This window comes from Grampus griseus (genome assembly GCF_964374135.1).
Source record: "Grampus griseus genome assembly, chromosome: 11".
In the NCBI taxonomy this organism is placed as follows: domain Eukaryota; kingdom Metazoa; phylum Chordata; class Mammalia; order Artiodactyla; family Delphinidae; genus Grampus; species Grampus griseus.
In genome coordinates, this window is record NC_139005.1 from 29,778,367 (window position 1) to 29,803,932 (window position 25,566).

At 46.7% G+C, this 25,566-nt stretch overlaps 1 protein-coding gene across 1 annotated transcript in view; it reads left to right on the plus strand.

Annotated features, from left to right (window-relative positions):
• The first annotated feature begins 23,983 nt into the window (after window positions 1-23,983).
• The window catches only part of LOC309829215 (uncharacterized protein), a 108,895-nt gene continuing 107,312 nt past the window's right edge, over window positions 23,984-25,566 (plus strand). Inside the window, exon 1 of the mRNA XM_082665013.1 lies at window positions 23,984-24,093. The gene's annotated coding sequence lies outside the window, so the exon portion shown is untranslated. The remainder of the gene's footprint in view (window positions 24,094-25,566) is intronic.

The window sequence follows — 25,566 nt, forward strand, 5'->3', positions numbered from 1 at the left end:
CACTGTCACTGAGAAAAATTTCCATAATATATAATGATACCTACTGAAACTGATATGGGGCATTCGGGTAATAAGGAATCCGTTAGCATATTTTTCCGGAAGCCTTGACTACAAAATGAAGACAGTAGATTTGGACACTTTCAGCCATGAAGAAGTTGTTTGGATATTCATCTTTATGCCTAATGAAATAAGCTTATTTCATCTCTGCAGCTTCCCATATACCATTTTCCCACCTCTGTTTTATGTTTGGAAAGACTTTTAGAAATTGAAAGTCAAGTTAAAAAGTGAGTGACAACTTAAATGATATATGGAATATTTTGCTGACTTACAAGAGCATGCAGAATTAAATATGACCCAGTTCAAATGTTTATTTTAACGTGTATGTTGAGGTGGAGTTTTCAAGGTGCCAGAAAATGAGAATTCCCCTTCCAGTGTGTGTTACCAGCTCTGTTCATTGCACAGAATCATCTTCATAAAACATACTGTTTTCTATGTACCTGGTATATATCTCAATTAGTTTGAAGAATTTCTCAGATACCTCTTAATATGTAATGCTCCAATTCCAATCTTGCCATGTCCTGTACCAGTGACACAGCACACAGGAGTTTTATTTCTCTTTATTTCTCTGGGTTGTTCAGAACCCAATGAAAGAACAATGGAATGGGATCAAAGAGATCAGGGTTCTTGTCCCAGATTTACCATAAAATAATTGTGTCCTCTTGGGAAAATTATAGTCATTCTAGGTCCCTTTTCTTTACTTTGACAGAGCTGCACTAGATGACCCCAAGTAATATAGCACTCTTTCAGTAGTAGCTTAGATGTTATTGGTATTCTGAAACAAATGAAGACAATGACACATGGAGCTGTGCAACATCTCTGTAACTCTGTTGTCTTAGAGTTGCCTCCATTTTACAGATGATAAGATGACTGTGCATAGAAGTAGATGTTTGGAACCAGCAGTTCCAAAGTAAGTGGAGGTAAACCGCAAATTTCCTTCCTTCCTGAAGCTCACTTAGCCAAAACATAGGCTTCTGAATATTAAGCTGTAAAGCATATTATCAGTACATTTTAAAAGAAGCTATTCTTCTAGGATTTCCAATTAATAGCAGGAGGTTTTGAAATTCTTAAAAGATCATCTAATTTTGTGAGATTTACAGCTCTATTTTCCTGTCAAGCAAGTTGTATTAGTGCCAGACAGTCATCTGAGCTTCTGGATGCTTCTCTGAACCTCTTGAAGTTTTCTTCTTGCTATCTGAAATGCATGCCAGATAAGCCTTTTTCTAGAGCGTATGTACAGACTTGTGTATTTTCATATAGGAAAGCGATGCAGTGAGTCAAGTCGTGGGTTAAGCCCTCATTCTCAGAGTGGTATTGAGCTCCTGGTGAAATATAATCATCATTTCCTCAGAATCGAAAAGCAGTTATCTCAGGTGTATAACCCCATTAACTATTTATACATTTACGTATGATACATGTATTTATTGTACCTACGAGGTGTGTTCTCTTTGGGAAGTACAAAGCTCTTAGAGACATAGGTTGTTCATTTTTTTGTTTTCCCACAAATACTGTGACCCTTTGAGCAGGAAGGTCTATATTTTACTAACATCTAGAACCAGCAGTTAACACGGTGTCTAAGATGTAGTCAATAATTATGAAATAGATAAATGAACACATTTTTATGTAAGGGCCAGGACATGGACAAATAGAAATTTTTCATTTTCAGTCACAAAGCAACAACAGACATAAAAATGATACCGACAACAAGTGCTACGGTCATTCAAAGAAGGCATAGAATAGATAGAAGGATCTCCTCTATGGCACAGGGAACTATACTCAATATTTTGTAATAACATCTGTATGGGGCACCTGCTCCACACCAGGCCCTATGACAGGTGCTTACATACTTTCCCTCTCCCCCATCCTATGGGGAAAGTACCTCTGCTATAGATTTAACATTTGCCTCCCCCAAAATTCATACATTGAAATCCTAACCCCCAAAGTGATGGTATCAGGAGGTGTGGCATTTGGGAGGTGATAAGGTCATGAGGGTAGAGCCCTCATGAACAAAATTAGTGCCCTCATAAAGGAGACCCCGCAGAGGTCCCTCGACCTTTCTGCCTTGGGAGGTTACAGAGAAAACACGCCAACTGTGACCCAGGAAGAGGATACTCACCGGACTGTGAATTTGCTCGCACCCTGATCTTAGACTGCCAACCTCCAGAACTATGAGAAATAAATTTCTGTTGTTCATAAGCTACCCAGGCTCTGGTATTTTGTTATAGCAGCCCAGATGGATTACGATAACCTCTGTTCTTAGGTTTCAGACCCAGAACCTCAACTTTGTAGAGGTTACGAGGACCCTAAAGCCACTCAAGCAGGCAGAGGCAGATTTGAAATTTAAATCTCCAATTCCACATGTAAGTCTATCAGACCCTGTCTCCAGACATGATGTCATGAACAAGAGCTAATGCAACAAAGAGTTTACATGGAGCAAAACAATTAGCAAACAAAGTAAGAATATAGTAGACCGACTGTTTTTGTCACCCAATAGCCATTCACCACTCTTCCAGTTGAACAGAAGCCATGCCCCGTGGGCACATTCAGCCCTGCTGTTTTCACTTCCCAGATTTGAGGGGTAGGAAATTATTATCCCTCCTGGCCATCAGCACCCTGACCTCTACCACCCACCGGGCCAGCTTCAAGAACAGCTGGATCCACCTGTTCAAATGAAACAGGTCTGCTCTCTGTGGTGTTGGCTTCTAGTTCAAGCAGCTCTCCCCACATAATAGCAAAGCTGGCTCCCAGCAGTTGCAAGCATGAATCCTACCAGCCTAGCAGTCCCAACAGATACCTTTTAAGTATTTTTTCCCCAAAGCTCCAGTTAAAAGTCCTAGGCTGATTCCAATTTGAACTGCTCTGGACAAACATTTTCTTTAGAACCAAGAAGGCTGCCAGACAAAATACAGGATGCCCGCCTCGTTAAAGCCGAACTTCAGATAAACAGTAATTTTTTTAGTAGAAGTATGTTGCATGCAATGTTGAAGACACCCTAAAAAGTCGTGGTTTTCATCTGCGGTTCAGCTTTAACTGGGCGCCCCGTGTGGGCTTTGCCGGCTGTGGTGGGCTCCGAGCGGGGTCGGCGGGGACGGTGGGGGACTGTGGCCCGAGCCGGGTTGCACACCCAGCCCACAGCGTGCAGGGAGAGAGGGGCAGCCTCGTCTCCGCTGCAGGAGCTGAGACGGGGAGAAGGGGAGCGCCCCAAAAGGAAACCAGCTGCCCCTCCCAGGAGAGAGGAGATGGCTGTTCAGCAGCCAGAAACAGCAGAGGAGCCCGAGCACAGAAGCGGCGGCCTCTGAGGACGAGGCGCACATATTTCTGGTGGGCGAGGGGCACGCGGGCCGGTCCGTGGGAAAGAGGGGAGCCCGCGCCGGCCCCTCCGCCTCCCGAGCCTGTGCGTTTCCCTAAAAGAGCAGCAGCTGTGCAAACTGACAGTTCACAGTTGTGATAAATCGCCTTAGGAAAGCACTTCGATTAAAGTCACATCTAACTAGAACGCAAGAAGTCATCCCTGAACAAATCAATTGCGAGAGGGGCAGCTCTGGGCGCGCACCCACCCCGCTGCTGTTTTGCTTTCCCCGCAGGACGAGGGCCGCTCACCGGGTCGCGGGGACAGCGCGCTGTCTCAGCTGGGGAAGAGGCACTTCCTCAGGACACCTGCAAAACCCAAAGTGTGAAAGGAGGCCTTTATTCCATTCCTTTGGGGGATTTCTTAATGACGTAAAGCCCAACTTGGTTTCAGATCTGCCTGTCGTTTCCGTGACAGAACCTTCCTGGGGGGTCCACCAGCAGCGGGGTGGCCAGGCGCCACAGGGCTGTGCTCCCCTTCCCAAGCCAGTTCATCTTCATCTGTAGCATTTTCAGAGAAACTCTCGGATAGGTTTTCTCCAACAGGTTCTTTTTCCTGCAGTTTATAAAGTCATTCTCCTGCACAAAATGAACGGCCTGAAGACATCACTGAGCCTCTTTTTCTCCCAGGGTCAGGGCCAGCACGGCCCCCAGACCACAGGAGCGCAGGGCCTCACAATGGACTTCAGGCCTTCCCCTCCCCTTCCGCCCCTCCCACCCCGCCCTACCCCTCCCCTCCTCCCCTGCAGAAATCACATCCCTTCCTCCAGACTCCCCACTTCAGCTTGACTTCCAGCAGATCTTTACCCTGCCAGTTAGTAATTCAGGACTAATTAGGTGATTGCTTTCATTTATGGTAGCAGTTGGGATGGGGGGGATGAAATGGCTTTGCCCCTATTCCTGTTGGAAAAATAAATTACACCCACTGTCACTTGAGATCTTATTTTCCCCCCAATCAAGCAAATTAGCAGCGTGGTTCATTTTCCCAGCATTCACTCCTGAACAGACGGCAGTGCCCTGGAACGTGGCATAGAGCTGTGTGGTCAGTGCAATTGTTTGGGGCTGTTTGTGCCGACAATGACAGGAGACGCCTGTCTCCCGAAAGAAGAGTGGCCCTTGTCTTGCTTAGGCCAACGAGCTGCCCGGAGCGCTGCCCGCCTGGCTTCTGAGGAAGATGTACACCGCCATCTAGTGGAGATGGGGGCTCACTGCAGTGTGCTCGTTCTCCCGCCTTTCCTTCTGGCCGGTAAGAACAAGCAATAATGCTTCTTGTAAGTTCCTAAAAATAGGGGAGGTCTTATATCACCAGGAGTGAAATGTTTGCCTCAATGTCTGCAATGAAAGTGCAACCCCGTGCTTGCACAACGTCTGTCTTGTCAGTAGCCCTCTTTCATCCCGATGTTTAAGTCCAAGACAGGATCGTCATTGTCTGAGCAATGGGTATCTCTCCGAAGCTGGGTAGTTCTCCCCTGTCCCAAGTAGTGTGGGAGGAGACAGTCAGCACCTTCACAGACGCCTTCATCTCTGCAGCCTCGCCATCACTCCTCATCTCGCCCACAGCAAGCCCGATTCCAAAGTGCACAGGGTAGAGGCGTTCGAAAGTTGGCTTGTTCAACCAGGGGCATTGCCACTTCCCAGAGGGAGCCAGAAACACACCCACATCCTAAGACTCTTTTCAGTCTTGGCGTTGAGGGGGTTCCCACTCTGTCCCCTGACTACACACAAGTCAGTGTCTTTTTCCTTTCCGCTCATTCTACCTACATGAAGAGCACGTTGATCTCCCCAGTTTTAACACAGGAACCATGATTTTCCTGGGTTTTGTGTATGCGGGGGGGGGGGGGAGAGAATGGGAGAGAGAGCAAGTACATCCCAATATGGAAGGGCTTGGGGCCGTGGTTCTCAACCAGGGGCAATTTTGCACCCAGGAGACATTTGAAAGTGTCTTGGGACACTTTGGATGGTCACAGCTTAGGGGAGGCTAAAAGTCCTTCCATCACAGGACAGGCCCACAGCAAAGAAGCATCCAACCCCACCCAGCAGTCGTGCTGAGGCTGAGAAAGCCTGGTTTAGGCTCGCAGATATCGCCCTCCAGCAAGCCGGTTAGAACACTGATTGTCCTCAAATGGCCCACACTGCAGAGGCTGTGGATAGATAATGCATCCTCTCCCAAGTCAGTACTGACCGCCGTTTTTCTTCTTTGAGACTCTTCCATTTTAAACATAATTTAGCTGTCTTTTTTTTTCTCTCTGCTCTGCTGAGAAGAGAAAGGATTGGAAAGGGGGAGGGGAAGGTGACAGAACAGGAGGATTAGAGGCCTGACCTGTTTCTCCTGGAGAAGTGGGCACATTCCTCTCTCACACGTGCTTTGTGACCGAGCAGGGTACAATTAAAAGCACAATAATTTGCTTGTTATTCAAGTCAGGCATTAGTCCGGGTAATGGCGTGCTTGGTGTAGAGATGGATTTCCTTGTTCGGAGCTAAGCACAGGACTAGCTGAATTCTCCATGGAGAAATCTTGATTTGTTCAGGTCTTTCATGTTTTCTACAGAGAAGGGATTATGTCTTCCTAAAGAGGGGCGTTGCTTAAAAAGCTACAAAGTATAAGAAAAGGATTTAGGGCAGAGGGGCCTGTGGTTACGTAGCTGAGGGGTACAGGGAATTTCAGACCCAAGGATTATTTAAAGCCATAAAGTTAAAGAAATAATTGCTTTAGGGACTTCCCTGGTGGTGCAGTGGTTAAGAATCCACCTGCCAGTGCAGGGAACACGGGTTCGAGCGCTGGTCCGGGAAGATCCCACATGCCGTGGAGCAACTAAGCCCGTGTGCCACAACTACGGAGCCTGCGTGCCACAACTACTGAAGCCCACGCGCCTAAAGCCCGTGCTCTGCAACAAGAGAAGTCACCCAGTGAGAAGCCCATGAACCGCAACGAAGAGTAACCCCTGCTCACCACAACTAGAGAAAGCCCACGTGCAGCAACAAAGACCTAATGTAGCCAAAAATAAAAATAAATTTTAAAAAATTTATTAAAAAACATTGCTTTAGCACTACTGCATCAGTGCTGGCGAGTACACTGTAAAGGCAATTAAGCATGAGCTAATATTCATTTTACTTTGGCTAATTACTGCATGGATCCAGGAGAGGGAGGGGAAAGAAAACATGCCCCTTCCCTGGCAATCAGGGAGGACGTTGATTTTGGTTTCTTTGCCTTATAGGCACGCTTATTAGTTGGGGTGCCCAGAATCCAGCCATCACAAGGGCCTTGTTAGTTAAAACACAGGAAAATTGTTCTCTCAAGGCAGAACAGTGAATGCTCTGCTGTCCCAGTGACCAAGCAGAAGCCACTATTAGTTTTAACTCCATCGATTATTGTTAGCCAGAGAGGACATGACATACACAGTCCTGACTTCACCCATGTGCCTGCTGAGCCTGGGTCAGGGGCTCTCAACCCAGAGCAACTCTGCCCCCCTCCCCCAGCTCCCCGCGCCCCGGACAATTGACAAGTTCAGGAGCCATTTCTGCTGTCACAGCTGGGGAAGGACTGCTGGCGTCCGCTGGGCAGAGGCCAGGGATACTGTAGGAGTATCCCACAATGCCCAGGACAGCCCACAGCAAAGAATTATCGGACACAAAATGTCACCAGTGGCAAAAGTAAGAGGTCCTGGTGTAGACAGAGGCAATTTCCTCTCCTTGAGTAGGTGAAGGTCTTCAGAATCTTCGCTTCCTCAAATACATAATGGACAAGTCATCAGATGACCATATTTCATGCTAACTAACACGCTTTTCTTCCCCCTTTGCTACACTGGGTATTCATTCTCCCACTTCAGGAAATCGAGTGACGCTAAGAAAAACTTGCCCTGGAAGAATGGTCCGCGGGGGCGAATCGAGACCCAAGTCGGTGCCCGCCCTCTCCTTCCCCGATTCACACACACGCACCCAAGAGAGAAGACAGCGAGCTTCTCTGCAATCCCCTGGTTCGGAGTTTTGAGAAGTTTTATTCCCTTCTCTGAGATTACCCATTCTTCCCTGCATGAAGCATGTTCAGCGAAGTCATTTGTCCTGCAGCTTTACAGGAGTTAAGAGCCCGCAGCAGTGAGATATCCATTTCCTCCCTGGAGAATGAGGACTCCCCCTGAGGGAGGTTAATGCTCAGGACAGGAGCATCCCTGGAGCTGGTGACAGCCAAGGGGCTGTGACTCAGGACTGTCCCAGGCAGGCCATCAACTCTCTGGGAGAGCCTCAAGGATGCACTTAGCCTCCGTTTACAGGAGGTGAGGAGGGCAGAGTGCTGCAGACGGGGAGCGGGGCGCCACTCCCAGACTAGACCCTAGCTGGCACCCTGCAAGAGACAGAAAACCTCTCCCCTCAGGTCCCACCAGCCCTGCTCTCCCCTTCTGTGCACCCCTTTCAAATGCGTTTTTCTGCTTTGCCCCCTCCCATTCAATCCGTTCTAGGTACAGTGGTCACGGTGATCCTGGTAAGTCCCAAGTCAGATCGTGTTGCTCCGAGCTCAAAACCCTTCAGAGGCTCCCATCTGGATTCGAACAAAAGCAGTCTTCTCCCTCTCTCCCCCTCCCCATCCCCCCCCCCGTCTCTCTCTCTCTCTCTCTCTCTCTCTCTCTCTCTCTCTCTCTCTCTCTCTCACACACACACACACACACACACACACACACACACCGTCCCTCCCCTTCCCTCAAGCTCTTCCAGACACACTGGCACGCTGTCTCTGGCTGTTCTTAGCAGCTCCCTCCCCATAGCCTCCTGCACTTACTATTCTCTCTGCCTAGAATGTTCTTTCTCTCCATATCTACAGGGGCTGCTCTCTCCAGTCCGTCCACATGTCCCCTTCTAATTAGGGTAGCCCTCTTTCCCTTTGATGCTTTATTGTTCCCGTAACCTGCATCATCTGGTAACATGCTAAAAACTTCCATGCTTTCATTTGCGGGTCCTTCCCTACCCCACCTCTCACTCCCAGATTGCAAGGCTCTCTGTATAATGTTTTCACAGCTGTCTATCTCGAGGACCAAGTACAGTGACTGGCTCCAGCAAGCACTCAGATATTCGTTGAAGAAATTAGGAAATAGACCAGGCTACTTAGCTTCAGAAGCTCTTTCATGGAAGTTCCCATCCCCTCCCTACCAGTTCTCAGCTAGTTGACTGAAGACTAGCACCCTGACAATGAGGCAGCGCTAAACTGTGAATGACAAAAATATTTACTGTGTCTCCGAGGGTCACTTGTGTTTGGTGTTTTATTTTTTTAATAGTTTTTTAAAATAATTTTTAAATTAATTAATTAATTTATTTTTGGCTGCGTTGGGTCTTCGTTGCTGTGCGTGGGCTTTCTCTAGTTGCGGCGAGCAGGGGCTACTCCTCGTTGCGGTGTGTGGGCTTCTCACTGTGGTGGCTTCTCTTGCTGCGGAGCACGGGCTCTAGGTGCATGCACTTCAGTAGTTGTGGCACACGGGCTTCAGTAGCTGTGGCTCGCAGGCTCTAGAGTGCAGGCTCAGTAGTTGTGGCGCACGGGCTTAGTTGTTCCGCGGCATGTGGGATCTTCCCGGACCAGGGCTCGAACCCGTGTCTCCTGCATGGGCAGGGGGATTCTTAACCACTGCGCCACCAGGGAAGTCCATGTTTCGTTTTTAATTGTAGTGAAATGCACATAAAATTGTATCATCGTATCACTTATGAGTGTAGAGTTTAGAAACGTTCAGGAGATTCACGTTGTGCGGCAGCCAATCTCCAGAACTCTTTTCTTCTGGAAAAACTGGAACTCTCTGCCCTCCAGCAACTGCTACCCCCAGCCCCTGGCACCCACCATTCGAATTTCTGTCTGTATGAACTTGACCACTCTAGGTGCCTCATACAAATGGAATCGAGAGCATTTGTCTTTCTATGACTGGTAGGTTAGCATCATGTCCTCAAGATTCATCCATGCTGTAGCCTGTGTCAGAACTTCCTCTTTAAGGCTGAATAATATTCTGTTGTGTATACACCCCGTTTTGCTTATCTATTCATCTGTCAGTGGGCAGTTGGGTTGCTTCCACAGTTTAGTTATTGTGAACAATGCTGCTATGAATATAGGTATACAAAGTATCTTGGAAAACCTGCTTTCAGTTGTGTTGGGTATATACCCAGAAGTGGAACTGGACCATATGGTAATCCTACTTTTAATTTTGAGGAACCACCATGATATTTTGCACAATGGCTGTACCATTTTACATTCTCACCAGTAGTGCACAGGGTTCCAATTTCCTACATCCTCATCAACCCTTTATTTTTTGTTTTCATAGTAGCCACCCTAATGTGTGTAAGGTGGTGTCTCACTGTAGTCTTGACTTGCATTTTCCTAATGATCAGTGATGCTGAGCATCTTTTGATGTGTTTATGGGCCATTTATGCATCTTCTTAGCAGAAATGTCTAATCAAGTCCTTTGCCCATTCTTTAGCCAGGTTGTTTGCTTTGTGGTTGAGTTTTAGGAGTTCTCTGTACACTCTAGATATTAATCCCTTATCAGATATATGATTTCCAAACATCTCCTCTCATTCTGTGATTGCCCTTTTCCTCTGTTGATAGGGTCTTGATGCACAGAGTTTTAAAAATTTTCATGAAGTCCAATTTCTCTATTTTCCTTTTGTTGCCTGTGCCTTCAGTGTCATATTCAAGAAATCATTGCCAAAATCTAATGCCATTAAACTTTGGGGCACTTGTGCTTTTTAAAAAGACCTTTTAATGACAAGTTCCCCAGTTTGGGGAGTTCAGAGCCCTGAAACCTAACTATAGGTGTTCCCAATGCAGAAAGTACATAAGAACCAGAGTGCTTAATCAACATTTCTGTTGGCAAGCGAGGTCCCAAGGAGCGTGTGGAAGCACAGCAGAAGTAACATGGAGGACTTTTAGGAATGTTCTCTGCCACCTTAGTTTCCTCCCTCTTTCTCCATATATCCCTCCCATTTTTCCTTCCTTCCTTTCAGATAACATGTCTGGGGCAGGATATGGTGAAGAAAATGCTTTTACCTCACTCCCCTATAACAACACTGACCACCCCATGAGCCTTGGAGAAGCAATTTGCCTAATTTGGAGAGAAAAACTCCATTCAAGCCCTGCTGGGATGCAAGTTCAAATCTGCGTGACCACAAAACCCACGTTCATGGACCCACTTGCCTCTATTGCTTTTTTAAGCTATAGGAATGCTGGGTGAGGAATGTTGTCTGTTATTAACTAGAAAAACATGATCCCCCTTTGAGCCTTCATGTCATTACCTATAAGATGAAAATGGACAAACACAGCACATTTCCAGTGTTACTTTTGAAGTTTTCAGTGCTATCTTACATGAAAATAACATGAAGAAACAGAAGCAAACCTGCCTGATTCCCCCTTATGCCTTGACTACTTGGCCTGCAGAGAGGCCTCCAAGACCCTCCTTGGATGATCCAGGGTTCAGCCCAGCACTGAGCTAGACGACCACGGGCTCCCCTTCCAGCCCAGTGAGTCTTTGCATGACTGTTTTGGGTTTTTTTTTCTAGACTCCCATTTCTTAAAAGTTTGAGAGCCAGTCACAGATCTCCATTTCACCCAAGGGCTGGCATGTCACGAGGTCACCAATATTTGTTTTATGTACTGCTAAGAGATTAAGGGGCAGTATAATTTCAGAGACAAGTTAGGTTCCCTGGAAGTCAGGAACCCCAGCATCCTGCCCTTAAACACTCGAATGACCTTGAGCAATGAAAGGTCTCCAGACCTTCATTTCTCATCTTCAAATGAGAAGACAAACTGGACAACATCACTGTTTCCTAACGTGTGGTGTGTACACCGCTGTGGAAAGTAAGCAATAGGTAGAAAAAAGTTAGGTGCTTTTATCTTATGTATATATCTATAAATACTTAAATAGCCTCTCAGCTCTACAGTATCTTAGCTATTATTGCTACAGCAAGGCTGAAGTCGGTGACACACACACAAGCAAGACCCAATGCTAGTACATGTGGTGAAGGTATCGCACCTTCAGGAATTGTCCTTTCCACCCAAACTGTCCAGAAAGATTGACACCGATGAAATGGATCGCTATTGTGGATCCTCATATACCAAATTCCCATGAGCTTTGCTGAGAAGACCTCAGCAGTGCATCAAAGCATCCCTTTGATGCAATGTGAATAAGGTTTAAAAAAGTTATTAATGGGGGAGGCAAATGTTAAATCTATAGCAGAGGTACTTTCCCCATAGGATGGGGGAGAGGGAAAGTATGTAAGCACCTGTCATAGGGCCTGGTGTGGAGCAGGTGCCCCATACAGATGTTATTACAAAATATTGAGTATAGTTCCCTGTGCCATAGAGGAGATCCTTCTATCTATTCTATGCCTTCTTTGAATGACCGTAGCACTTGTTGTCGGTATCATTTTTATGTCTGTTGTTGCTTTGTGACTGAAAATGAAAAATTTCTATTTGTCCATGTCCTGGCCCTTACATAAAAATGTGTTCATTTATCTATTTCATAATTATTGACTACATCTTAGACACCGTGTTAACTGCTGGTTCTAGATGTTAGTAAAATATAGACCTTCCTGCTCAAAGGGTCACAGTATTTGTGGGAAAACAAAAAAATGAACAACCTATGTCTCTAAGAGCTTTGTACTTCCCAAAGAGAACACACCTCGTAGGTACAATAAATACATGTATCATACGTAAATGTATAAATAGTTAATGGGGTTATACACCTGAGATAACTGCTTTTCGATTCTGAGGAAATGATGATTATATTTCACCAGGAGCTCAATACCACTCTGAGAATGAGGGCTTAACCCACGACTTGACTCACTGCATCGCTTTCCTATATGAAAATACACAAGTCTGTACATACGCTCTAGAAAAAGGCTTATCTGGCATGCATTTCAGATAGCAAGAAGAAAACTTCAAGAGGTTCAGAGAAGCATCCAGAAGCTCAGATGACTGTCTGGCACTAATACAACTTGCTTGACAGGAAAATAGAGCTGTAAATCTCACAAAATTAGATGATCTTTTAAGAATTTCAAAACCTCCTGCTATTAATTGGAAATCCTAGAAGAATAGCTTCTTTTAAAATGTACTGATAATATGCTTTACAGCTTAATATTCAGAAGCCTATGTTTTGGCTAAGTGAGCTTCAGGAAGGAAGGAAATTTGCGGTTTACCTCCACTTACTTTGGAACTGCTGGTTCCAAACATCTACTTCTATGCACAGTCATCTTATCATCTGTAAAATGGAGGCAACTCTAAGACAACAGAGTTACAGAGATGTTGCACAGCTCCATGTGTCATTGTCTTCATTTGTTTCAGAATACCAATAACATCTAAGCTACTACTGAAAGAGTGCTATATTACTTGGGGTCATCTAGTGCAGCTCTGTCAAAGTAAAGAAAAGGGACCTAGAATGACTATAATTTTCCCAAGAGGACACAATTATTTTATGGTAAATCTGGGACAAGAACCCTGATCTCTTTGATCCCATTCCATTGTTCTTTCATTGGGTTCTGAACAACCCAGAGAAATAAAGAGAAATAAAACTCCTGTGTGCTGTGTCACTGGTACAGGACATGGCAAGATTGGAATTGGAGCATTACATATTAAGAGGTATCTGAGAAATTCTTCAAACTAATTGAGATATATACCAGGTACATAGAAAACAGTATGTTTTATGAAGATGATTCTGTGCAATGAACAGAGCTGGTAACACACACTGGAAGGGGAATTCTCATTTTCTGGCACCTTGAAAACTCCACCTCAACATACACGTTAAAATAAACATTTGAACTGGGTCATATTTAATTCTGCATGCTCTTGTAAGTCAGCAAAATATTCCATATATCATTTAAGTTGTCACTCACTTTTTAACTTGACTTTCAATTTCTAAAAGTCTTTCCAAACATAAAACAGAGGTGGGAAAATGGTATATGGGAAGCTGCAGAGATGAAATAAGCTTATTTCATTAGGCATAAAGATGAATATCCAAACAACTTCTTCATGGCTGAAAGTGTCCAAATCTACTGTCTTCATTTTGTAGTCAAGGCTTCCGGAAAAATATGCTAACGGATTCCTTATTACCCGAATGCCCCATATCAGTTTCAGTAGGTATCATTATATATTATGGAAATTTTTCTCAGTGACAGTGAAAGACATCCTGGCTGAACATCCCCCTGCCCATGACACAGAGATGATGGTCTCAAGCTATCTTGAAGGCGTTGGAGCCCACACTATCCGTTACTAATATTAATGGAGGATAAAACTTCATATTCTGTTTGCTCTATATTTGTTAAATCACTTCTTCCCTTCATTAAACTGGATGGCCCATAATTGAGTCTGTAGTGTGTCTGTCATTGGAAACTGAACAAATTTTTGTTGGTTTTATTAATGTCATACGTTTCTAGGGACGGTCTATTCAATAACTAAGTCTAGTTTCACAGTTACAAATAAATTATGATGTAACTTTGAATAAATTAAGCTCATCATAAAGGAAGGATACTGAGAGTTGCTACTACCCCTTCCTTGAGGGGCTCTTGTAAAGCACTAAGTAAAGTAACAGAGGTGTATATGTATGCATATATTTTCAATGATATTTGTACAGACTTAAAAAGAACTCTACAGAATGCATTATAAAAACCTTAATGCTGTGTGTCCCTAGTTCCCAGCTCTCTCATTAAAACTACTTAAATGAACACAATCTTATCTGTTAGGATAGCTATCAGAGTACTCCAAATACTACTTCTTGCAGTACCCTGTCCCAAACATTTGCCATCCTCTTCCCATTAGTCCTCAAGTCAGAAGCCCCGAAGATCTGTTCATTAATTTATGAACACATTTCTTCATCCAGCGAAGAAAATTGATTGATCCCTTACCAAATTTCAGGCACCATTCTTCAGTATGATTTATAGGCATGTTCAGGAAATACAGCAGTGATTAACACAGATGAATATAGTCTCTCTTGAGCTGAGGGGGGAGACAAAAGTAAATAAGCAAATATAAAATCATAAGTATAGTGCTTCCCTGGTGGCGCACTGGTTGAAAGTCCCCCTGCCGATGCAGGGGATACGGGTTCGTGCCCCAGTCCGGGAAGATGCCACATGCCGCGGAGCGGCTGGGCCCGTGAGCCATGGCCACTGAGCCTGCGCGTCCGGAGCCTGTGCTCCGCGTCGGGAGAGGCCACAACAGTGAGAGGCCCGCGTACCGCCAAAAAAAAAAAAGCTATGATAACAAAACCTATGGATGGAGACCTACATGAAAGATGGAAGAGTATAATAATGGCCAGAGTACATTACTGTGGCAGAAGCAGCAGCCCTTAAGGAGGACAACTTCATAAATTACAAATCGGATTTAAATAGACAGGGAATTGAAAGTGGAGACATTATTTTCTGCAGAAGATGACGGGCAGGGGAGAACAAAGAAAATAAAACTGAGATTGTTAGCAAAATACAATGCTAAGCATATAAGTTAGGACTGAGTCCTTAACTTTCATTTTTATTAATGACTGGGTGAGTATAGATTACTGACTACACAGAACCAAGCCTGGGAACACATTTTATATTTATGATCTTTGTGCCTAAAACTAGATTCTCCTGCAATTTAATATGACACTAGGACAATGACTGGCCAAGTTTTAGATTAATCACCCTTACACAAAGATTTTTCATTCATATAATCTCAAACAAAACTGCGTCACCAATTAAGTTCCAGTTCCTATGCACTCTGGCTGAAGATATAAATATCTTGCAAGCCCAGCGTCACTTTCCTCTTTCTCTGGTAACAAATCACACTTTCTATTATGACAATGGCCCCAGTTATCGGCCCAGGAATAAACACTTGACTCAGGAAGAGCCAATTAAAGCCCTCCTTTAGAGTTGATCGAGAGCTTTAAGGTTAGAGTATTTCAATCTTATGAAATTTTTGTAAAACAAAATTATTTCAAAATCTACTAATTATTCTTTAAGTTCTAGAAACTGCATTCTGTGACTGAGAGGACAATTTATTTGCCATCGTTTCTGCTCTGCCCACTTTATGTTTCTGTTATTGTGAGATAAAGACAGTGGGGAATGGCTAACCAATTCTGATTCATTCAACACATGAGTGCTTCTTAGGTACAAAACACCATTCTGAACATTGTCCGAGGTAAAAAGATAAAATAATACCTAGCCCCTTATAATACCTAGCCCCTTACCCTCAAGGATCTTCCAGCTTAGCAAGGGAAATAAAACATGCACACAGATGACTGCAACAAAAAGAAGATAATGATTGCTGCCAGATGTTTGGGGAGAATGAGTAGAGCAAAGAGAGAACACAGAACAAGGCAACATTCAACAGTCAGCCAAGAACTATTTGTTGAGCAGTTGCAAGCTGTGACCTGGAAATGGAAGAGGAGAACATAGATCCTCACATGGGCAGGTAAAAAATCAAGTGTTATTACTTGTAACACAGCTCTTCAAATATATTTTTTGGCACCAAGTGCCTACTAAATAGCCTTAAATTAAAAACTAAATAAGGATACAGTCTCTATCAAATATAGCCTGAGGTACTGATGCCTAAATACTAGGATCACAGTATTTGTGTTCCCAAGGATGCCTTTCTATTGCTTTGCTTCTTTCCCCCTTTCCAAATTAGCTAATGCTGCCTTAACAGGATATCTATTTCACTTGTTCCAGCCTTTTTGATCCAATGTATTGAATAGCAGAATAGGTGAGTTACAAGAGGATATTTTGACTTCAAACAACAGAAATAAAATACTATATAATTGAAAAAAAAGAGGCAATCTTTCAGGCACATGTGGATCCAGGAGTTCACATGTTTTAACCAGGTCCCTTTCTCTCTTCCCCACCCCTTCTTCTCTCTGCCTTTTCTCCTCTCTGGTATCTCTCATTATGGGATTCAAATATTTCCCTGTTTATGTGGGAGCTTCTGGCACAGCTGCGGGCTTATACGCTCGCAGCTCCAGGGCTGGCTGGAAGGGGCGGGCGCATCACAGCATAAGGTCGCACAAGGTGTGCACTTATATAGCAGGGCATCACATCTATGAGTGATGGATGATCACATTGTATACAGGGGTAGCTTCGCATAGCTTTTACATCACTTTTCTTGAAGATGGCAGTAAAATGGTATGTTTTTACAAAATCAAATAGTGTAACATTGTCCAAAAGATATACATAAAGCATTTAGAGGAAGGAGGCTCCTTTTTCTTTTAACTCCGGCACGGATTGTCTATTGGACAGTGGTAACCCTATGTCATCACCCTCGTTACTCCAGCAGAACTCCAGGGATTAGCCCTGCATAGCTCTTGTTAGCCTCTATTCCCTTCCTTGAACACTGTAGCCAGAAGGTTTTTTTTCCTCCTCAAACCTTAAGTATTGAAACCTGGAGGAGGGGCATGTCTGAAAAGAAAATGATGGACTGGACTCTCCCTAGAAGGACGATAAATGGGTGGTCAACAAGAAAAAAAAAATCCTCTGTACCAGGAAATGTTTGAAGTGTTGTTTGGGTATCAAAAAACGGGTGCCCTACACATAAAGCAACAAAGGATATTGGTCTAAAAACAACACCATGGCCAAAGGTGCATGGCCTATTTCAACAGAGGATTTGAAAGTTAAAAGTTAACCTGTAAAACATTCAATTCAATTTCATCATTTTACAGATGGGCAAAGTAAAACTCAGGCACAGGAACAGAAGTGCCAAGGTCATACAGGTGGTTGGTGGAAGAGACAACCAACTTCCCAACTTCTGACTTTTTAGGTGTGTGTGTGTGTGTGTGTGTTGTTTTGTTTATGTGCAAGGACATTTTTCTTTAGTACACTAACATTACAACAGAAAGTATAGTCTTGTTTTGGTTTTCTCTGCGCCCTCAATTCTGTATAAGACAGTTTCGCTGCCCTCCAACGGACAGGCTCAGCAAGAGTAGAGACCACCATAAGCAGTACACGTGGGCACCAAGGGCAGATACATTGCCCTTCCTTGTGTAGGAACTAGGGCCACTTGTTGCTGGGCCAAGTTTGGGCTGGACCTGCAGGATGGGACACCTTTGAAAAACAGCTTCCTAACTGCACTACTACCTGCTCTGGCATCCTGATTCCACTCCCCAAACCCCCCAAATCTTCAGCCAGAAAAAAAAAAAAAAAAAAAAAGAATGGATCACTGGATCACTGGATCGATGGGGAGATTTCTGTCTGCTCCTCCTACTGTCACCTCTTTCTTGCTATTTCCTGCCCGAGGAAACCTGACATCAGCCCAAAAGCATCTCTGGAAATGGGTAGGAGGGAGCCTTACACCTGTCAGCGCCAGAGAAGAAAGTGCGCTCTGCAGAGTTCTCAGTTGTTCCATCTCTTGCGATGAAAGGAAGAAAAGGAGCGAATCCGCCACAGATTTACTGGAGACCAGGGTTACTTCATCCGGCTCCGGCCACAGTAACCCCTGAAGACCAAAGATGCATTTCCATTCCCAGCATTTCTTGTTGGCGTCTTTCCCTACAGGCTAGCCCAGTGCCTGGCCCCGGAGAAGTCTCTGCGTAAAGGTTCTTTAGGTCATAAATCAGGCTCCTGTGTGTATGTGTGTTTTTCTTAGGAAAAACTGGCACAGACGAATTAGCAGTAGAGACTGGGGGCTCCCTACTACCCTTCATGCTTGGCGGCATCACCTTCGACTACCTCGCATTCTCCCGGCGCTGACAGCCCCGGCTCCGGACCTCAGGGTTGGAAGCAGTCAGCCCCAGCTAGAACCGCCCTGTCCGGAGCTGATGCCACCCTGTGCCTAGAATGTGCGTGTGGGTGCAGGCGGGCGAGCGAGCGGCTTCTACAGTGAGACCGAAGCAGGAGCTCAGCCTTCGCCTGCGACCTGCAATCCCCAGATTCCCTGGGGACCTCGAAACTCCCAATCGGAGGTACTCCCCCCGCCCCACAGCCGCCCACCCATTCCCTCCCCCCTTACCTCAGCACGCAGCCCCTCCCTGCGTGATGTTGCAAAACCGTGGGGAGGGTGGGCGCTGGGAAGGGTGGGGAGAGCCTGAGAGCGAGCGAGGGTGGGAGGGAGTGGGCGGAGGAGGAGAGGGAGCCGAACGCGCATTTAAAGCGATAGCCATCCTCGCTCTCTCCCCAGTGCTGGGCTGTTGGAGAGCTCGAGCTGCAAGCCACCGAGCGCGAGCTCGAGCGCGGCGCGCTGGCCGGGGAACCCGAGAGCGCACGGCGCCCCAAGCTGGCAGGCGCCGCGGGACCCCCCACCCTCGCCGGCTGCCCTTCCCCGGGCGCCCCTACCCTCCTCGCCCGCAGGAGACCCTGGGCTTCACCGGAGGAGCTCACCCCAAGGGGCCAGGACTCCCGCGGGCCCGCCACCGTCCCCTCCAGTGCCGCCGCCACCGCCGCAGCCGCGGGAGCAGCACGGTCCAGCTGGGGAAGCTGCTCCGCGCCCTGACTTTGATGAAGTTTCCCTGCTGCGTGCTGGAGGTGCTTCTGTGCGCGCTGGCGGCGGCGGCGCGCGGCCAGGAGATGTACGCCCCGCACTCCATTCGGATCGAGGGGGACGTCACCCTCGGGGGGCTGTTCCCGGTGCACGCGAAGGGTCCCAGCGGAGTGCCCTGCGGCGACATCAAGAGGGAGAACGGGATCCACAGGCTGGAAGCGATGCTCTACGCCCTGGACCAGATCAACAGCGATCCCAACCTGCTGCCCAACGTGACGCTGGGAGCGCGGATCCTGGACACTCGTTCCAGGGACACTTATGCGCTCGAACAGTCGCTCACTTTCGTCCAGGCGCTCATCCAGAAGGACACCTCCGAAGTGCGCTGCACCAACGGCGAGCCTCCGGTTTTCGTCAAGCCCGAGAAAGTAGTTGGAGTGATTGGGGCTTCGGGGAGTTCGGTCTCCAGCATGGTAGCCAACATCCTGAGGCTTTTCCAGGTAGGGGGGCGCTCCCTCCGGGGCAGAGCGCGCCGTAGCTCCCCGCGCTCTTTATCCTGAAGGCTGGCTTGGACTCCAGGGGTGCGGGGTCTGGTCAGCCTTCGCTCATTTCCACCCTGGAGATCCTGCCGAATCCCTCCCACCTCACCCGAGGAGGTACTTTCCCTGCTTGATTCATTTCCCTTCCATCTCTCCCCTGTCCGCGCTCCACTCCATCCGGCTTGACATTCTGGATTTATGGCCCCATTTAGAAGAAACAGTCTCCGAAAAACAAGGCGATGATTTAAATGGGTTTGCATTCGAGTGAAATATGGTTCCAAAACAGGCTTGTAAAAGTGCCGGGCTCCTGTGAGAGCCACCTAGGCGCAAGGAATAGGAAAGATGAGAAGACGCCTAGAAACTAGGCATTTCTCAACTCCCCAGCTTCCCTGCCCCAAGCCGCCCGACAAGCTGCAGCTGCCTTGGAAAATTTCGAGAAGAGCTTAGGGAGGCAGTTCTTAAACCGAAGGCTAGGTCTTCACCTACATTTGGACGTGAATTGCCCATTTCGCTCGGGTTGGATTTCCCGACCTGTAACCTGTCTCTGCGAGGGCATGGGGCGGAAGGCGTGGGGACTGTCCTCAAGCGGGGAGAAGCCACCCGCAGACGTGCCCCCAGGTGATTTGCTCTGGGCAGTTGTTTGCACCGTCTAAACTGCCTTTGCGATCTGGCCACTGGCAGGAGCCGGGCGATCAGCTTTCTACTCCTGCTAACTGCGAAGCACAATCGCTTTCTCTGCACCCACCCTGTGCCCATCCTTTCCCACGACCTCCCTAACGCAGCCCCCAGCCCCAGTCCTGGGTTTTGAGGACGATTCTCAGAGCCAGACAAGAAGGCGCCTGGAGGGAGGCAGTAGGGTGCGCTGAGCAAGGCCGGGCGGTCCTCTAGCTCCGGGTGCAGGCGGGCAACGGCGGAAGATGCGAGGACGGCGGATCGGGCCAGCTGAGCCGTGGGCGGTGCTGCAGTGCTCTCTCACCGCCTGCTCCCGCAGCCTCGGCCCCACGGCTCCTGTGCCGCCCTGGGTATAGATGGATGGCTTCTGGATGAAGAAATTGAGTTTCAGGGTCTGCGTGACTATGGATTCTCTTGTTTCTCTGTCTTTCTTCCTGTGTGTCTCTCTCCTTGTGTCTCTTTCTCCCTGCTGTTTGTTTTTTTTTTTTTTTGTCTCTCTGTTTTTACGTTCTCCCTTTCAATTTCTGCCTCTCTTTTCCTTCTCTACCCCTATATCCAAGTTTTTTGTTCATCTCTGTCTTGAAGTGATCCTTTCCTAATGCATAGCTCTCTCCCTGCCTGGTAGGACCCAAGCTCAGTTAGTCCCTTCTCCAGATGTTCTGGCTGACCCTTATGCTCCCCGTAGCTAAAAAGTTGGCTCCCTCTCAAGTGCCTTTCCTGAAGCATGTTGGGTTTCTGGAGGGGACTCCTTGTGATTCAAGCTGTCACTACATCAGCACCCAGGAGTATGAAGCTTGTGTTTGTGCCAGAAGGAGGGGTGCCTGTCTAAAGCTGCAGCCTGGTATGGCCCCTCTGAGCCTCTGAGCATCTCTAGCACCTCTTGAGTATGCCACCATGGAGATCTCTAGATGTTTGCAAGGCCAAAAGTGCTTCTGGGCAGCCTTCACTTTGAGGTAATGCTTTCAGGAAGAGCCTGGGTTGTTGTAAGCAAAACCCAGAAGCACTTCCTTTACCTCTGAGCTTAAACTAGAGAACCTGAGGAGGCAGCGCTGCAGGGAGGATGAGGCCAGAGGTCACCTGAGAACCACAGGGGCAACTCACAGTAGTTTTACTGGAGCTCTGGGGGTTGAAGGCACATTTGCTGTTTGACATTTTTAAAATTATTTTGGTGCCTTCACTTGGAGCTTGGGCAGTACTGCAGATGGGCCTGCCTGTCGAAAAAAGAGTGAAATCTTAAAGTCAAGAGAGAGCTTGCCGACTAGGCTGAAGGATTGTGTTTGCTGAAAAAGATTCCAGGGGGAGCTGATTCCTTCTCTGGTGTGTGGATCTGAGGCACTTGCAAGAAAAGAGAACGCTTGCCTTATGCTTAGTTCCCCCGTTCCCTGGGCTGGGAAGGAAAGGAACTGAATGCCAACATTAGCAGTGTGGGTTGGGACCAAAACCATTCAGAGAAAACACTGTCATTTTCCTCTAATTTGCAAATTGCAGCTATTCATGTTGGATTGAACAGCTGAGGGAAAAGAGCCCCCAGTTTTCACCTGCATTTATTGAGAAGAGGCTGGTAGTAGGAGGGAATGCACCAACTTGTAGCTTGTGCTGCAAGCTGGATATAAGCTTGGTGTGAGCATCCTGGTTAACCACTGCCCATGTTCAAATATACAGAGATAGATTCCAACAATCTCTTCCCGTAGCCTTATTTTTGCGTGTGATCTTAGAAGCTCCTGGCATGTAAGTCCAGTCCCCAGTTTCCCAGCCTCTGTAAACCTGCAAAATGAATAGAGAGAATAGTGGAACACAGACCCATTGTTCAAAGACACAGTCACTTTAGGGAAAGAAGAAAAGAACGGGTAGGTGAATCTTCTCTGGGATTGCAGGGTTCAGCTCAATGAAGACTGTCCTGTATAAAAGAAACTCCTCTAAATGGTTGAATTCTTAGCTCTCCAGAGATCTGAGTTTTCTTTTCCCCAGTCCCTGTGGGTTGCTGTGGGGAATGTGCCAAACCTATCATTTGAGATAAAAATTTATGGTGAGGTAAGCTTCTAGGCTGGGGGAAGGAAGACTTAGTGACTGAAATGGGGGATGCTAAGCACTGGGGGGCAAGAAGGAACAAGGAGCTAGTAATGGATGTAACAAATGCTGCAGCTGCCAGCAAAGCCTGGATTGAAGTTCCTTCCTGAAAATGAGGACCCGGGCAAGAATGACCATTCAGATGTAAACAGTGTCTCTGACTGGGAATTCTCATCTGCCTGCCGGTGGGCCAGAGCTGAGCAAGTCCTTTCTCTCCTCTGTATGCACACTGAATTGGTTAGTAAGTGACATGTCAGAGGACAGGAATCATATTCAGTGGATCTTTCAAATCCAGGAGTTTGAGGCTAATGAAATTAGTGTGTGGCCAGGGCTCTGCCAACTAGAAGTAAGTCACTGCAGCCACCCTGCAATGCATTTTCAGCCTGAAGGGAGCATCAGGGAGGAATTTCGGGAGATTTGTTTCTGAGCCTGTACAAAATAATACTCTCCTAATGCTAAGAAAGATTAAATGTAAATTAATATTGACTACGAGTAACATATTTAAAAAATAATCGCCGAGTGGGGGATGGCTTAAAGTGGAGAGATTATATAATATGGTGTCCAAAGAATAAATCTCCCCTGACCACTGTTTCATGGGCTATAAGTAAGATATATTACAATGGAAATTAATGGGAACGTTTTTAGTCAAGGCTTCTCTGCTATTGACTTGAGAGCAAACACTCTGAGAGTATAAATTACTCTTGCTATGTGCTGACTCTGAATGAACAATATTTCATGTGCAGTGACATGGTCTAAGCTATAGACTTGGAATTGAATGGCATCTGTTTCAATTGTTTTGTTCTCTCAAGAGCAACTAGATAGAAAAAAGTGGTCAATTTGACCCTTGTGGGAGCGTGTTGCAAATCTAAACCTGTGTCCCTCATACCATAAATGAAATACATTTGTAAATTTGTAAGTGTTTTCCTTCTGTTCATTGATGCTTGAGTATAATCTCAAACTTTGGGAGCAACATTTTATACATAAGTACTTGGTTTTCTTCCTTTCTTCTTTCTCTTTCTCCTCTCTCTCTCTGTTTCTCTCTCTCTCTCTCTCTTTCTCCATCTTATGTAATTGGATAGAACTGGGCACCTAGGATGATGTGGTGTTACTATAGTGGGATTTTTTTTTTTTTTTTAAATCAACTCTAACTTACCCTTTTAAAAATTTCATAAATACAGGTGTCGGTGCCATTTGGAATAGTCTCTATAACAATTTCTGTCTCCACATTTACTGTGTTTCAGCAAATTTACCTAACAGATGGTGAGTGGGCAATTTTTAAAGGGGCATTTTTTTACAAGAGCGGAGAGGGAAGGAATTAGAGACAGGCACATACTATATTTGAAGTTACCTCCACGTGTATTTTATGTATGTATACCCATACAATTAAGAAGTCTTTGGATGTTTTATCTTCAAGAATAATTCAGATAATGGATTACTTGAATATCATAAACATTTAGGGTTTAACAGATTTGTTACATACAGACGTTGTATCATGGATTTAAAAGACCATAGCCAGCGGGCAGCGGCGGGCGGAACGACCGAGGGGCGGCGCGGGCTGGGCGGCGGGTGCGGCGGTCCGTGCTTCCTCGTGGTGGAGGGCTGGGGTTCGCCGGAGACGCCGGGTTGCTCCGCGTTGCCCGGTTACCGAGCGCGTGCCCCGCGCCCGCTCTTCCGCCCGGGCCGCCCTCGGCGCCGCCTGAGCCGTGGTGCGGGCTGCGCGGGGCGTCGGTTCCGCGGAAGCCTGGGTAGGGCGCTGCGTGCGGGACTCTCGTCGCTCGTGGACGGGGCGCGAGCGCGCGGGGGACGTAGGGCGCCGACCTGGGGTTCCCCGGCGCTCCGGCTCCGCTCAGGGCGCCCGCTCAGGGGCCTCCGGCGCGAGGCCCCTTTTCCGGTCAAGATGGCGGCGCCCAGGCGGGCCGCGCCGAGGTGAGCTGGAGCTGGGCCCGGAGAGGGACGAGTCTGCCACGCCCAGGACCTGGACCCCGCGCTGGTCTCCAGTCTCCCGGGGAGCGGCGGGTGAGTGGGTGCGGCCGCGCGTAGGTCCTTCTCGTGGGGTGGTCAGCTCTCCGTGCGTCCGCAGACTTCTTTCCTCTGATAGTCAGATCTGGGGTGGCCCAGGTTGGAGGCGAGGGTGCTTGATTGGGGAAACCTGAGGGGTTTAAGGACTCTGTTGGGATCGTTTCAGACCCCAGCAAGAAGCTGAGCAAGTTTTCTCCTGACTCTCTTCCCGGCTAAGTTTTCTCCCTTCTCTGAAGACGCTAGCTTTTCTGAATCACTTTGTTACCCGGGGGGGATACAGTTGGTGGTTCTGACCGTGGAACGTAGAACCCGGCGCGGGGAAGCCTGAGCTGGTTCTAGTTACTTTGTTTGCAAAGCACTTGTCTTGTCTTTGGAATCTTTGTGTATGTAACCAACGTTGGGAAGAGCCAGCGTTTTCTCCTCCAAAACACTGCGAGGGGTAACTTTATACGTAAGAAACAAGTGGGCGTTCACATCCATCTCTTTTCCAACCACTGAGCCTTGGTTGTGTTTCCTTTCTTTAAGTTTGTCTCGTTTTGAAGTGATAACAAAAGCAAACAAAAAAGACCATAGCCAATTACACAAAGTATACTCTAGTCTCAGTCCTGCCATTAATTAGCTATGTTACTTTAAGTCATTTAATTTTTCTAGGCCTCATTTTTCTCATGTGATGTTTTTTCTTTGAAAAAGTATAGTTTCTAGAAGCCTCTAATCTCTGTGTCATAGTTCAGCTTGGAGAAAACCTGTTCTTATCCAAACTCCATGACATTGTATTTCCAGCTCCAACTTTGGACTTTGAGTGAGTTGGGGGCAACTTTTTAAGGATATTTTCACACAGCTTTTTTAGTTAATATCAGTCTAGCTGACTTGTCATACTCAGACTTTCTCCCATATTCTTTTACCAGTGTGTTCCTTAGTCATAGATATAAAGACTGTTGTGGGAAAAATGACCTCCTGGGTCAGCTTACTGCATGGTCATCGACACAGGGCAGGGAGTAAGATTCTGTGGATTTTACAGAAGCAGATACAGGTTTCATTATCCATGTCCTCTCCCCTTTCATCTTACAAAAACAGCAGGCTTTTCTTGGAGAACTGCCAGATAATGCCATCCTGCCTCCTCACGGGCCCCGGGGATGAGTCGCCCAGGGACTGAACTCCAGTAAAGCAGGTGATTGGCTCATGGGTAGGCATCTGACCTCGGCTAAGTCTATCAGACTCCTTCCCAGGACTTTTCTCTCAGAGAAACGTGGAAGAATTGTCTTTTCTCTCTGGAATTTCTAAGCTGGGGAGATATGACTCTGGGACTCCCAGTTACCATCCAGCACAAGAAGAGACTTTCTGTAAAATAAAGTCTTGCAGAGGTAAGCAGGGCTGAGCGATGGAGAGAGAGCTGGAACCCTGCTGATACTCTGGAACTTCCAGATCCAACTGTATCTGAATATGGCTGCATCCCTGAATTTCTAGTACTTG